The sequence below is a fragment of the Triticum aestivum genome, chromosome 2A (assembly GCF_018294505.1).
Source record: "Triticum aestivum cultivar Chinese Spring chromosome 2A, IWGSC CS RefSeq v2.1, whole genome shotgun sequence".
In the NCBI taxonomy this organism is placed as follows: Eukaryota; Viridiplantae; Streptophyta; class Magnoliopsida; order Poales; family Poaceae; genus Triticum; species Triticum aestivum.
In genome coordinates, this window is record NC_057797.1 from 510,088,530 (window position 1) to 510,102,687 (window position 14,158).

Genomic DNA, 14,158 nt, shown 5'->3' on the forward strand with positions numbered 1-14,158 from the left:
CGCAGATCGGTAGGGGAGAGATCTCCGCGCGCACCCCAGTGTTCGAACCTCAAGGGTCTGCTGGAACCCAAAATCCGACAGGTTATAATGGGAACCCCTTGATAGTTCGCCTTGAGTAAAACTCTTCCAGCAATGCCCAACTTTGGTTTTACCATTCGCCACCTAGCCTTTTCCCTTGGGTTTCGCGGACTCAAGGGTCATCTTTATTTTAAACCCCCGGGCCAGTGCTCCTCTGAGTGTTGGTCCAACCTGTCAGCTGCCGGTGGCCACCAGGGGCAACTCTAGGCTGGCCTATCGGATCCTTGCACAACCCGGTGTGCCCTGAGAACGAGATATGTGCAGCTCCTATCGGGATTTGTCGGCACATTCGGGTGGCTTTGCTGGTTTAGTTTTACCATTGTCGAGATGTCTTGTAACCGGGATTCCGAGTCTGATCGGATTGTCTTGGGAGAAGGAATATCCTTCGTTGATCGTGAGAGCTTATGATGGGCTAAGTTGGGACACCCCTGCAGGGATTTGAACTTTCGAAAGCCGTGCCCGCGGTTATGGGCAGATGGGAATTTCTTAATGTACGGTTGTAGAAAACCTAAAGCTTAACTTAATTAAAATGAATCAACAGAGTGTGTGGCCATGATGGTCTCTTTTCGGCGGAGTCAGGGAAGAGACACGGTCTCGGGTTATGCTTGAACGTAGGTTGTTCTAGGATCACTTCTTGATCATAGTTTCTCGACCGTGCCTTGCCTTCTCTTCTCGCTCTCATTTGCGTATGTTAGCCACCAAATATGCTAGTTGCTTGATGCAGCTCCACCTCATACCTTTTAACCTTTCTATAAGCTTAAATAGTCTTGATCGCGAGGGTGTGAGATTGTTGAGTCCCCGTGACTCACAGATTCCTTCAAAACCAAATGCAGGGACCGATGGTACCTCTCCAGGAGATTCAACTGAGCTCAAGTGGGAGTTCGATGAGGACTCCGGACGATACTACGTTTCCTTTCCAGACGATCAGTATTGGTGCCCAGTTGGGGCGATCGGGGACTTTGTTGCATTTGGGGTTGTTCTTTATTTTGGTACCGTAGTCGGACCTTGTTTGTACCCGGATGAATGTAATGTTATTTATGCATTGTGTGACGTGGCGATTGTAAGCCAACTATGTATCTTTTTCCCGTTTTCATTACATGGGTTGTATGAAGATTACCCCACTTGCGACATTGCTTACAATGCGGTTATGCCTCTAAGTCGTGCTTCGACACGTGGGTGATAAATCCGCATCGTGGGCGTTACACATAACCTCAGGAGATTCGTTTGGTGCAGGTTGCCTGACCACCTCGCAGGACCAACACAACAAACAAGAACCAAGACCAGGCGCAAACCGCCTTGATGTAGGGCCTCGTGAGTCCCGCACTGGCTCACAAGTGCCCAGATGCACCTCGTCTAGCCATGCCGTAAAAGCCACGTGTCAGGGCAAGACTGTACACGCCCCGGGGGCTCTCCGTAGTAGGGAGTCCCCCACCCACGCACCAGTGGAAGCACCATGCTCCATGATACGTCCATTTTGCATCATGCTTTTATATCGATATTTATTTCATTATGTGTTGTTATTACACATTATGTCACAATACTTATGCCCATTCTCTCTTATTTTACAAGGTTTACATAAAGAGGGAGAATGCCGACAGCTGGGATTCTACGCTGGAAAAGGAGCAAATATTAGAGACCTATTCTGCACAGCTCCAAAAGTCCTGAAACTTCATGGAAGATGTTTTCCAAATATATAAAAAATACTGAGAGCAAGAACTTCACCAGGGGGGCCACACCCTGCCTACGAGGGTGGGGGCGCGCCCTACCCCCCTGGGCGCGCCCCCTACCTTGTGGGCCCCTGGTGGCCCTCCAGTGGCCATCTTCTGCTATATGGAGTCTTTCGATAGGAAAAAAATCGTAAGCCATCTTCTCGGACGAAACTCCGCCGCCACGAGGCGGAACCAATCTAGGGCTCTAGCGGAGCTGTTCTGCCGGGGAAATTTCCCTCCGGAGGGGGAAATCATCTCCATCATCATCACCAACGCTCCTCTCATCGGGAGAGGGAAATCTCCATCAACATCTTCATCAACAGCATCTCATCTCAAAACCCTAGTTCATCTCTTGTATCCAATTCTTGTCTCCAAGTTCGGGATTGGTGCTAGTAGGTTGCTAGTAGTGTTAAATACTCCTTGTAGTTGATGCTAGTTGGTTTAATTATTGGAAGATCATATGTTCAGATCCTATATGCATATTAATACCCCTCTGATTATGAACATGTTTATGCTTTGTGAGTAGTTACTTTTGTTCCTGAGGACATGGGAGAAGTCTTGCTATTAGTAGTCATGTGAATTTGGTATTCGTTCGATATTTTGATGAGATGTATGTTGTCTCTCCTCTAGTGGTGTTATGTGAACGTCGACTACATGACACTTCACCATTATTTGGGCCTAGAGGAAGGCATTGGGAAATAATAAGTAGAGGATGGGTTGCTAGAGTGACAGAAGCTTAAACCCTAGTTTATGCGTTGCTTCGTAAGGGGGTGATTTGGATCCATATGTTTCATGCTATGGTTAGGTTTACCTTAATAATTTTGTTGTAGTTGCGGATGCTTGCAACAGAGGTTAATCATAAGTGGGATGCTTCTCCAAGTAAGGGCAGCACCCAAGCACCGGTCCACCCACATACCAAATTATCAAAGTACCGAACGTGAATCATATGAACGTGATGAAAACTAGCTTGACGATATTCCCATATGTCCTCGGGAGCGCTTTACATCTTATAAGAGTTTGTCCAGGCTTGTCCTTTCCTACAAAAAGGATTGGGCCACCTTGCTGCACCTTATTTACTTTTGTTACTTGTTGCTCGTTACAAATTATCTTATCACAAAACTATCTGTTACCACTTATTTCAGTTCTTGCAGAGAATACCTTGCTGGAAACCGCTTATCATTTCCTTCTGCTCCTCGTTGGGTTCGACACTCTTACTTATCGAAAGGACTAAGATAGATCCCCTCTACTTGTGGGTCATCAAGACTCTTTTCTGGCGTCGTTGCCGGGGAGTGAAGCGCCTTTGGTAGGTGGAATTTGGTAAGGAAAAATTTATATAGTGTGCTAAAATTTACTGTCACTTGTTACCATGGAAGGTAATCCTCTGAGGGGCTTGTTCGGGGTATCTTCACCCCGACCAGTAGAGCAAAGAGTTGCTCCTCAACCTACTGAACCTACTGAAAATGGAAATGAAAATGAAAATGCCTGCTTTGAAGTTCGTTCGGGTATGATAGAAAAGTTGCTAGCTAATCCTTTTTTAGGAGATGGAACAAAACATCTCGATGAACATCTGATATATGTGGATCAAGTTTGTGTATTATTTAAGCTTGCAGGTGTACCCGGAGATGTTGTCAAGAAGAAGGTCTTCCCCTTATCTTTGAGGAGAGATGCATCGACATGGTATAGGCTATGTGATGATATGAGGTCTTGGAATTACAAACGATTGAAATTGGAATTTCATCAGAAGTTTTATCCTATGCATCTTGTTCATTGTGATCGCAATTATATATATAATTTTTGGCCTCACAAAGGAGAAAGCATCTCTCAAGCTTGGGGGAGGCTTAAATCAATGTTATATTCATGCCCCAATCATGAGCTCTCAAGAGAAATGATTATCCAAAAAAATTATGCTCGGCTTTCTGGTAACAATCGCACCATGCTTGATACTTCTTGTGCTCTATTGAATTCAAATGGGATTTATTGGAAAGAACTAAACGCAACTCTGAAGATTGGGACCTCGACAATGGTAAGGAGTCAGGTATGACACCTAGTTTTGATTGTGTTAAATCTTTTATGGATACCGATATTTTTCCTAAATTTAGCACTAAATATGGACTTGACTCTGAGATAGTAGCTTCTTTCTGTGAATCTTTTGCTACTTATGTTGATCTCCCCAAGGAGAAGTGGTTTAAATATCATCCTCCCATAGAATTAAAAGTAGCTGCACCTATTAAAGTTGGAGAAAAGACTATCACTTATAATGATCCTATTGTTCCTACTTCTTATGTTGAGAAACCACCTTTCCCTGTTAGGATAAAGGATCATGCTGAAGCTTCAACTGTAGTTCGTAAAAGCAATATTAAAACATATACACCTCTTGAGAAAGTTAAAGTTGACCTAATATTGCTATTGTTAAAGATCTCTTGTCTGAAAATATAGATGGGCATGTTATTTATTTCTATAATGAAACTGCTAGAATTGCTAAATCCCGTGATAAAGATAAACCTAGACCCGTGGTAGGCATGCCTGTTATTTCTATTAAAATAGGAGATCATTGTTATCATGGCTTATGTGATATGGGTGCTAGTGCTACTACAATACCTTATTCCTTATACCAAGAACTTATGCATGATATTGCACCTGCTGAGATGGAAGATATTGATGTCACAATTAAACTTGCCAATAGAGATACTATTTCACCAATGGGAATTGTTAGACACGTTGAAGTCTTGTGTGGTAAAACTAAATATCCTGCTGATTTTCTTGTTCTTGGTTCCCTACAAGATAGCTTTTGTCCCATTATATTTGGTAGAACCTTTTTAATACTGTTAATGCTACCATAGATTGCAAAAGAGATGTTGTTACTATCTGTTTAGATGATATGACTCATGAATTTAATTTTTCTAAATTTAGTAGACAACACCATGAAGAAGAATTACCTAGTAAGGATGAAATTATTGGTCTTGCTTCTATTGTCGTACCTCCTGGTGATCCTTTAGAACAATATTTGCTAGACCATGAAAATGATACGTTTATGAATGAAAGAAGGGAATTAGATGAAGTATTCTTTAAACAGGAACCTATTCTAAAACACAATTTACCTGTTGAAATCCTAGGGGATCCTCCTCCACCCAAGGGTGATCCTGTGTTTGAGCTTAAACCATTACCTGATACTCTTAAATATGCTTATCTTGATGAGAAAAAGATATATCATGTTATTATTAGTGCTAACCTTTCAGAGCATGAAGAAGAGAGATTATTGAAAACTCTGAAGAATCACCGTGCTGCTATTGGGTATACTCTTGATGATCTTAAGGGCATTAGTCCCACTCTATGTCAACATAAAATTAATTTGGAAGAAGATGCTAAACCAGTTCATGATCATCAACGCCGACTGAATCCTAAAATGAAAGAAGTGGTAAGAAACGAGATACTAAAGCTCCTTGAGGCAGGTATAATTTATCCCATTGCTGATAGTAAGTGGGTAAGCCCTGTCCATTGTGTCCCTAAGAAGGGAGGTATTACTGTTGTTCCTAATGATAAAGATGAATTGATTCCTCAAAGAATTATTACAGGTTATAGGATGGTAATTGATTTCCGCAAATTAAATAAGGCTACTAAAAAGATCATTACCCCTTACCTTTTATCGATCAAATGCTAGAAAGATTATCCAAACATACACATTTTTGCTTTCTAGATGGTTATTCTGGTTTCTCTCAAATACCCGTGTCAGCCAAAGATCAATCAAAGACTACTTTTACATGCCCTTTTGGTACTTTTGCTTATAGACGTATGCCTTTTGGTTTATGTAATGCACCTGCTACCTTTCAAAGATGCATGATGGCTATATTCTCTGACTTTTGTGAAAAGATTTGTGAGGTTTTCATGGACGACTTTTCCGTCTATGGATCTTCTTTTGATGATTGCTTGAGCAACCTTGATCGAGTTTTGCAGAGAAGTGAAGAAACTAATCTTGTCTTGAATTGGGAAAAGTGCCACTTTATGGTTAATGAAGGTATTGTCTTGGGGCATAAAGTTTATGAAAGAGGTATTGAAGTGGATAAAGCCAAGGTTGATGCTATTGAAAAGATGCCATGTCCCAAGGACATCAAAGGTATAAGAAGTTTCGTTGGTCATGCCGGTTTTTATAGGAGTGTCGTGGATTTGTCACGGCAGATGTCCTAGCGAAAGGACTTAGTCGTGGAGCCATCGCTATGAGTTTATTTGAAGGGGTTAAAGCGGACACAAAGACACGAGGGTTTTATACTAGTTCGGCCCCTTCGATGAAGGTAAAAGCCTACGTCTAGTTGTGATGGAATTGATATGATCTCGATGGCTAGGGAGCAAACAAGCTTCGCCTAGGCTCGAGTTGTGGTTGTCTGTCTTGAACCGCCACCGGGTCGTCCCCTTATATACACGGGTGATGCCCGTCGGTCCATAGAGTCCTAACCGGTTCATACTCGTATTCCGGTTGCTATCTCTCTATTCCTTACTTACAATACAAGTCATACATCCGGCCGGTTTACGGCTACATGTTCTAACCGACTATAGGCCTTGGGCCTTCATCTGTTACGCCACTAATGAAGTTAACCCGGCCCAAGTAGGCCGGTTTACGCCTAGTGGTAATATCCCCAACATTAGGCCCCAGATTGATTTGAACTGGTTCATGTCAATCCTTCACACCATCTTGCGTCTTGGATATCTTCTGTTAATTGGCAAATCTCCATGTCGTCATCATTTTTGGTTGCTATAAACCGGCATGACGTCATCAGTTTTGGTTACTGTAAACCGGCATGACGTCATTATGAAATTCATAACGCCCTCTTAATGACAGCTCCTGGATTCGCGCGTTTGACCTAGCTCGGTTGCCTTATAAATAAGACCGAAGGGTCATTTCCTTTCTCTTCCCCTTCGTCCCTTCTTCTTCTTCTTCTTCCTCACGTCGCCGGCTTTGGAGCTCCGCCACCACCGTCGACCTCTGCCTCGTCTCGGGCCGCTGCATCAACCTGAACGTACCAGAGTGTTGCGGCGTCTTTCCGCATCTTCTCCGTTCCCGGTAAGTCCTCTCTCCTTCTTAACCTAGATCTGTTCTTAGGGTTCCATGTTCTTGCTATGTTCATTGCGTGTTTGTAGCTGTTCTCTGACCTTGAATGCATCTGTGAACTCTTGCTGTGCTTAGTAGCGATCCCTTTAGCATCCGCTTGCTATTTCTCATCCAAGCTCATAGATCTCCCGCACATATCCGCTCAATGGTTCACTTCTGTTTCCGCCTTAGTCTTCGAAATATTTCCTGTTTTTGTGAGCCTGCTGTAGATCCGCGGCTGTAACACGATTTTGTGAAATTTGTTTCTGCATAACTAGTTATCCATAGTTTCAATTGCTTCCGATGCTTAGGCCAGGCGGTTTAACTTCACCATAGAGAAAAAATTGCTAAACCGGTATATATGTCATTAGTCCCCTGGTTGAACCGCCAGAATCCATCTGATGCCGCGTTGTAGAAGACCGGTTTATGGGTACTGCCTCCGGTTTACCGTAATTAGATCAACACCTTTTTATCCGGCATGTCCTTGAACCGGATCACCTATTTCTTGTAGATCTCGTCATGGCCAAACAAGTGTACGAGTGCAACTGGGTTCCCTCCCGTGTCACAGAATCACAGCTGGACGATCTAGTCCTGATCGGCGCTTTGGATAGCAAAGATACGATTCACTGGAGGGTTCCTGGAGATGAATGTCCTCCCATGCCCCAGGAAGGAGAGGTCGTGGTCTTCGCAGATCACATGGCCCGGGGCTTCAAACCGCCCGGCTCTAAATTTTATCGGGATGTGTTAGCCAACTTTCAACTCCGTCCACAGGATACTGGCCCCAACTCCGTCACCAATCTATGTCACTTTCAAGTACTTTCTGAGGCATACCTTCAAGAGGAGCCTTCAGTCGAGTTATTTAGAGATCTCTTTCATCTAAACCGCCGTACTGAATTCACCGACGGCCCTAATACCGAACTGGGCGGTATGGCCATTCAGAAGAGGAAGGAAATCACCTATCCCCACGTCAAACTCCATACTCACCCCAAGGAGTGGAACGCAACTTGGTTTTATTGCAAGGACACCTCCCCTGACGATGAAAATCCCTTGCCTGGCTTCCGTCCGGAATGGCTCAGCAACACTCACCCTTTTCCACAAAGGCTAAGCGCCAAGGAGAGAATTAAATATGCCCCTCAACTGTCCAAGCTCCGGGCCTTCATGGCCAATGGTTTAACAGGAATAGACCTTGCACGCTGCTGGATATCATGGAGCATTCTGCCTCTAAGCCGGCGCCCTGGTTTGATGTGCGAATATACTGGCAGTGTCGATGACCCACTCCGACACACTAAAATCCAACTCCCTGATGATGAAGTCACAGAATCTGTGAAAAAGATGCTGAATGAACCGAAGCACCTCTGTGCTCAAACCGGTCTGCTTCCTTACTGCACCACCAACGAACCGCCAGCGGTAAGATTTTACTTGCTTTATTATTGAACCTGTTACTGCTTTATCTGTCTGACCTTTAATTATTGTTGATCCAGAGTGATAATCCGTTTTGGAGCAAGAAGCTTTCACAAGATAAAACGGAGAAGGCAGGGCGGCCAACCCGGCCCAAGACCAAGGCTATCAAGAAACCAGCTCGTAAAAGAAAGACCACCGCTTCATCTGACCCAGCCATTGATGATGATGTGGGTAATCCGGATCTTGAGGTAGAACTTGATTCACTTGGCTTACTTTTTACCCGCCTTATTGATGATGATGCTTGTCAGGATGACGCTGAGGCCAGCAATGCGGGCTTCGTTGAGGTAACTATTCTCTCTTCTGATTCAGAAATCTTGCCTTTGCCAAAATCTCGCCGGACAAACCGGAAAGTTAAATTTTCTCATCCTCTTGCTTATTTGGATCCCAACTTTCTTATGAAGACCCAGCAACACGAAGCTCGCCGCACAACCCGGCACAGCGGCCAGGTAGTTACTTCTGCCGGTTTACCGAACAGTCCGGTTCGAAAACGCCGCTCCGAGGTCTCCGACCTTTTTATTGATTTAAATCCTAAAGCGGGTTTCTTCCGTCAACCTCTTAATCCATCCGACTCCGATTACCAGGTCACTTCTCATTCATCGTCTGGTGAATCGTCGGCCACCCAGCTACCACCTTTGAAAACAGTTGCTGGGTAAGTTAAACCGAACATATGCTTCCAGTATACTGCGCAATGGCTTACGCTTTTCCTTGACTTTTTATTTTTCTTTCAGGGCTAAACCGAAACCAAGCAAGAAGGCCCGCCTGGATAGAGCGGCTGAAGAAGATGTGGCCCCAGAACATGATCAAGCACCTGATCATGAAGTGTTTACTTGTGAAGATATCCCCAATGATCCTCCTCTGCAAGACGACGTTATCCCTGAAGAAGGTCTTATTAATACTCCAGCCACTGCTGATCCGCCTGCCAGCTCTGTCTAGATTGAGAAATCCCACACTCCTGCTGACAAACCGGCCGCGCCAACCCAAACCGGCGAATCAAAAGATGATGATGTTGTGATTACCGGCGTAGGCCGCTCTGAACCCAGGAATCCTGCCACCCTTACCAGGCATACCATCAAAGAGGATTCTTCCCCTTTGAACAAAGAAACATGGGATGTTGAATTAGAGACATATGCCGCTCTGAATGCTCAAGATCTTCACTCTGGCTATTTAAACCGGCTTTACACTAGCCGTGACTGTGAAGCTGGCCTGGTCAAAATGATGAGGGATAAATTTGAGGTAAATTCCTTCTTTCCTTTCTGCCATTGCATTCATCCTTGTAGCCCCCAAGGGCCGGTTTGTGACCTTGGTCAAACCGGGACTTGATCCTGAACATTTTGAAATCCGTCGGCATAACCCTTGAAGGCCGGTCTAACTTAGCATAAGTAAACCGGGGCTCAAAAAAGCTGTCCTTAGAACATAACTTGATCAAATAGCCATTAGCCCCCAAGTGCCAAGTTGAATACTTGTATTGAGCTTGGGACTTTGTAATCTAGCAATATACAAAAAATTGAAGGTGCATTAGCCCCCAAGTATCAGGCATATAACTTTGTTATGTGGTTGATACTTCCATTTCTTGGATCGCCTGTGCAAAGCTTAAAATGCCATCTGTATGCAGGCTGAGGTGAAAATCAAGGAGGACCGGATTGCCGACTTGCAGGAGGCCCTGAAGACCCAGCAGGCTGAAACAGATAAGGCCAAGCAAGAATTAACCAGCGCTTTGAGCACTGCTGAACGGCTGAAAGAAGGCTTCAAGAAAGAGCGGGCTGACTGGGCCACTGAGAAGGCCGGTTTAACCAAAAGAGCGGAAAATGCTGAAGCGGCCCTTAAACCGGTGGTGGATGAACTGACGGCCGTACAGCGGCAAATACACTCCATGACTGCTGCAATCTTTGGTAAGCTCCTTGTAACTTCTGTGATAAATTTGAATCTGCTGTATCGTAAATCCGGTTTGAGACCATTCCAATCTTGTTGTAGGCACACGTATTGGGCACTTAGGAAATGATGTGCGGAAGAAATTGAAAGCTGCCTACACCTTGGTGGAACAATTGTATACCGGAGCCCAACGGATCATCACCACAGCTTCTCACAACAACCCGGCGCCCTCTTTAATCCAGGACACTCTTAGCAAGTTGTCAATGCTTCCAGCCCGGATTGAGGAGCTGAAAAAATCCGCTGCCCGAACCGGAGCCATCAATGCCTTAATCCGGGCAAAGGCATGGGTGCCCGACTTTGATCCTGTGGAAGCAGCTCAAGGCTATCCCAGTCTGAAAGAAGATGGCTCTGAATTCAACGAAGAAGATTTAAGGGCCATAAACCGTGCAGTGCGCCCTCTGGCTTGCCAGCTAGCTGAAGAGGCAGATTTGACGCATTATCAAGCGCAATATAATAATCAAAACAAGCGAGTGCCTGCCCCAACTGTTGAAGCGGAGAATCTGATTCCTCCAATCCGTAAGCACACTTACGCCCCTGATATTGAACCGTCTTCCCTGATCCATGAAGAGGCTGTTTTCCAAGCTTTAATGGGAATCGACTGGACCACTGTTGATTTCCAGCCAATGGGTAGAGACGAGGAAGCTGAAGCGGCGGAGGATGAGGAGCAGGCTTGAACCGGAAGCCGGTTTGAAGAGCTATTTGCAACATCCTTCCAAAAAAACAATGATTTTGTTTGAGCACCATGCTGCCTTGTAATAGGATAGTTAAAACTTCTGCCTGGAATATGCCTTCGTGCATAAGTACTGAAGCTTTTGCTTGAAAAACTTTAATTCATATTTCCTGCAATCAGAAAAATTTGAACTTCGGTGGCGGTTATACCGTCAGCCGGATTATGATCTTGATATGTGTATCAGTAATATAACAAATAGATGATACATAAATACCTGCCATGTTTGAGCATAAAGCTGGCTTTAGCCAAGCCTGAAGCGGTGGTTTTATAAACCATTACCGTCAAAAAGGGAGAAAGTAGCTCCCGTACAAACCGTACTGACTTAATACGAGCCCCCTGGTTACTCCATGATGTTAACAGGGAAAAGGTAAACCAGGCAGACTCCTCCGGATTTAAAGGGGGATCAAAAATCATTGGCTGAACCGGAAAAAATATGCTTGTTGACATAAAAGAAATCCAACAAAAGCAAAGAACGAACAAACCATGAAAACAACATGGAAGCAAAGGCAATGATAAAAACCATTTGCAAAAATATGCTATACTGAGCTGTTCAGATGGTATTACCATGGTCGGACAGGATCAAGGCCCCCAATAGGAGTGACAATGATTCAAGTCAGCCAGGTCCCCAAATGACTCGTGGCATATATGCCAGATCAAGAGGCGTGACAATGGTTCGGGTTCGACCATGCCCCCAAGTGATTTTGTGGCCTTAGGCCGACCAAGAGGCGTGACTGGTTCAGACTTGACCATGTCCCCAAATGATCTGGTGGCTGTCGCCTATCAAAGGGTGTTCGTTGGTTCGGACACGACCAAGGCCCCCAGTGATATATAAAAAACAAATGTCAAGGGGTAAACCGGAGGCCGCTTTAAACAGAACCACTCCGTGTAACCTCGCATGATGAGAAAGACAGAGACCCCGCTTTAGCTGAGGCTCCGGTTTGATATATCAAAGATAATATATACATTGTCATGATATGTACATAGATAGAGCCGATGGCTCAAGTATAGTAAGGCCGAAGATGAGCTATATTCCACGGCCTGTTGGTCTCCTCCTCTGATGTACGTGAGTCTTGATGCCCTCGAATATCAATCAGATAGTACGACCCGTTGTGCAAATTCTTGCTGACCACGAAAGGTCCCTCCCAAGGTGGGGATAACTTGTGCATATCCGTTTGATCTTGGATGAGTCGAAGCACCAAATCTCCTTCTTGAAAAGTTCTGGTTCTAACCCGGCGACTGTGATAGCGACGAAGATCTTGCTGGTAAATCGCCGAACGGGCAGCCGCTATATCACGCTCCTCGTCCAATAGGTCCAAAGCGTCTTGCCGTGCTGTCTCATTGTCTGCTTCAACATAAGCTGCCACACGAGGCGAATCGTGCCGGATGTCACTAGGGAGAACTGCCTCTGCTCCATAGACCATGAAAAATGGCGTGTATCCTGTGGACCGGTTTGGCGTAGTATTGATACTCCATAATACAGATGGTAGCTCTTCAACCCAACATCCTGGTGTTCTTTGCAATGGGACCATAAGCCGGGGTTTGATGCCTCGCAAGATTTCCTGATTAGCTCGTTCTGCCTGTCCATTGGACTGGGGGTGTGCCACTGACGACACGTCAAGTCGGATGTGCTCACGTTCACAGAACTCCTTCATAGCGCCCTTGGATAAATTGGTACCATTGTCAGTAATGATACTGTGTGGAAAACCAAACCGGAAAATCACCTTCTTGATGAACTGCACCGCTGTTGCTGCATCACACTTGCTGACAGGCTCCGCTTCAACCCACTTGGTAAATTTGTCAACTGCCACCAAAAGGTGGGTTTTCTTATCCTTGGATCTTTTAAAAGGCCCAACCATATCCAGCCCCCAAGTTGCAAACGGCCATGTTATTGGGATCATCCTCAATTCTTGAGCCGGCACATGAGCACGCCTTGAAAATTTCTGACATCCATCACACCGTTTAACCAAGTCCTCCGCATCAGCATGCGCTGTCAACCAGTAGAACCCGTGACGAAACGCCTTTGCCACCAGAGACTTTGAACCGGCGTGGTGTCCACAATCCCCTTCATGGATTTCTCTTAAGATTTCACAGCCTTCCTCAGGAGAAACACAACGTTGAAACGCCCCTGATACACTGCAATGATGTAATTCACCATTGACAATCGTCATAGACTTGGATCGCCGGACTATCTGCCTGGCCAGAATCTCATCCTCTGGTAACTCCCCCCGGTTCATGTACGCAAGATAAGGAACTGTCCAATCCGGAATAACATGCAGGGCTGCCACCAATTGAGCCTCCGGATCAGGGATAGCCAAATCCACCTCACCTGGGAGCTTGACTGACGGGTTGTGCAACACGTCCAAAAAGACGTTAGGCGGGACCGGTTTACGCTGAGAGCCCAACCGGCTTAAAGCATCCGCCGCTTCATTCTTCCGACGGTCCACATGATCCACTTGATAACCCTTGAAACAACCTGCAATATTATCCACTTCCCGACGATATGCAGCCATGAGCGGGTCCTTAGAATCCCAAGTGCCAGACACCTGTTGAGCCACTAGGTCCGAGTCACCAAAGCACTTAACCCGGCTTAAATTCATCTCTTTAGCCATCCGGAGACCATGGAGCAAGGCTTCGTACTCAGCTGCATTATTAGTACAAGGGAACATTAAGCGGAGAACATAACAAAACTTATCACCTCGTGGGGAAGTTAATACGACTCCAGCCCCCGAGCCTTCCAATTGCCTGGATCCGTCAAAATGAATAGTCCAATATGTGTGATCCGGCTTCTCCTCTGGTGCTTGTAACTCCGTCCAGTCATTGATGAAATCAACAAGTGCTTGAGACTTCACTGCCGTCCGAGGCACGTACTTCAGTCCGTGTGGCCCAAGCTCTATAGCCCACTTGGCAATCCGGCCAGTCGCCTCCCGGTTCTGTATAATATCACCCAAGGGAGCTGAACTGACCACTGTGATGGGGTGCCCTTGAAAATACTGCTTCAACTTCCGACTGGCCATAAAACACCATAGACCAGCTTCTGCCAATGCGGATACCTTTGCTTGGATTCAATAAGCACCTCGCTGATATAATAAACCGGCCGCTGAACCGGATATTCCTTGCCTGCCTCTTTGCGTTCCACCACAATAGCCACGCTAACTGCCCGAGCATTGGCCG